Raw genomic sequence first — 2,310 nt, forward strand, 5'->3', positions numbered from 1 at the left:
CGCGGGGACCGGCTGGCCGCCGGAGGGCGGTTAGGCCGCGAGCCCGCCGGAGGGGAGGGGCTGAGGCCTCCCGTTTCCGAGCTGGGAGTCCCCCGGAGAAGTGCAGTGCCACGGCCCGGACCGGCGCAGGAGCAGAAAGCGGGAAGGCTCGAGCCTGTCTCATTAAAAAAAAAAAAACAAAACCAGAAAACTCATTTTTTGGTAAATACTCTTTTTTTGCACATCCAGGCTTGGCAAGTGAGAAGCAGTACCAGGGAAAGCAGCCCACCGGTCTGCCACCCCTGAGGGAGAGCCGCTGAGGTTGGGCAGCCATGGGGAAAAATCCCGTGGAACACCAGGAAAGGTCTTTAAAAAAAGGAAAAACCACTTAAAAAAAAAAAAACAAAACAAAACCAAATCCCCTCTCTGTATTGGGAATGTGACTTGGGGACTGCGTGGGCATCGTTCTGTCTCAGCGCTGAAGAAAGAGGCTGCTGGCAAAGTCCCAGCAGGTGGTGTGCAAGACAAATGCTGAAAAGGCTCTTAAAGGAGGGGAGGTAGGAATTGTGCTCTGTCCTATACAAACCCACTCAAAAATACAGCAGTGCACCAGGGCTAAGTACTTACACAAGTTTTAGCATGCATGAGAAAATTTTACAGCCTTGCCTGAGCATGTGAATAGAAACTGATTTAGTTAAGGTTTGGTTTTTAACTTTTCATCGTTTTTTTCCTGTTAAAATAGATTTTTTAGACCAATTCAGTTAAGCTGAAGGTTTAATTCACCTAAAGCAAACTACTCTTCAAATAATGAGGATCTATTTAGATTTATTTAGTGGTTTGCACCAACTAAACTGAAACGAAATGGTGCCATTTTTCCTTGAGGAAAGTTTGTGAAATCAGTGGTAAAACTCACCCCAAAGGTTTGCAGCCCTTAAGGGCTTGGCAGACTAATACATCTAATCCCAACATGTCCTTCAGAGGACATGGGGGTGGGAGGTCAGCTGTTGCCTGAAGGTCTTAACTTCTTTCAACTGCAGGCTTGAAATGTTTATTGTTAAATCAACCCACTATGAATAATCTAATAAATCAGTTAAATGACCTAGCTAATAATGACATCACTATTATTAATGTAAAATTCTGTAATTCTTCACATTGTAGCAAGATCTGAGTTTATCGCTCTTAAGTCTTATTCATTACACACAACTACCACTGAATTACAGCTGTCACCTGTCTCTCTACCATATCACACTGCTTGTTATCGGATTTGTTGGGGGGAATCCCCCAAATTCCTCTTCAGTTGTCTAGTTCATACTGTCTGCATATTGTTTACCTTGCACACTTTCTGAGACATACCATGCCATTTTAGTCTTGATTCTTCTACCTAGCTCCAATTAAGCCTAAGCACTTTATCCTGTGTGCAAACAATTGACATACCAGAGCAAGGCTTATCCTGTTAAATGTTTTTTTTTTTCACTGTTTTTGTGCTCACATAGCATCCTGCTCTTAAATGCTTAATTACAAATCATTGCCCTTGACATCTTCGTTGGTCTTCTGCAGAGGTCTTGTCTCTTCACGAGGCCTTGTACTCCAGCAGGACCTCTAGCTCACAAATTCTAACCATTTCTGTAGCATTAAGAGCCCTGAAAGTTGAAAACATCTATTCTGCCGCTTAGAGCATGTTTAGACTTGGTTACCCAGGAAAGCTCAAGCAAAGCAAGTACCAGAATACCCTGAAATTCTTAATAAACAGCAGAATGGTGTTGTATGAGGTGCTATATAAACATTGTAAGAAGTACAAAGTTATTTGCTTCAAATTACAGGCCAATGAGAAACAGAGACTGACAATGAGAGGGTAAAAGACTTTGAAAATAAGGAAAAGTTATTTGTGATTAAATCAAAGAAGTAGTTGTCATTGGAACAAGACACAAAAGAGGAATGACAACTCATCTTCAGCTATTGCAAACTAAATCTACTTCAGTCCTGAAGTATAGGACTTGCACAGACATTAAAATCTTAATTTGTATATGCTGATTTTGCACGACTTGACTTAATAGTTCTTAATATGATGCTGCAGATAGTCCTGGAATGTATGGCCCACCAGCTCCAGCTGCACACAGAAAGTTGAAAATAATGTCATGAGGGCCTGTTGAGATTTTGAGTCATCAGAGAGTGCACAAGAGCACAAGCTGCATAAATCATGGAGTGGAAAAATATTTTTGTACTATGATTTAGAAATAATTATGGAGAATGATGTTGAAAGTAATGCCAAATTTCTTGCTCATTACCTCTAAGTAAGTTTCCAGAATAACATACTAAAGAAGATGACATCTT

This window comes from Calonectris borealis, chromosome 2 (assembly GCF_964195595.1).
Source record: "Calonectris borealis chromosome 2, bCalBor7.hap1.2, whole genome shotgun sequence".
In the NCBI taxonomy this organism is placed as follows: domain Eukaryota; kingdom Metazoa; phylum Chordata; class Aves; order Procellariiformes; family Procellariidae; genus Calonectris; species Calonectris borealis.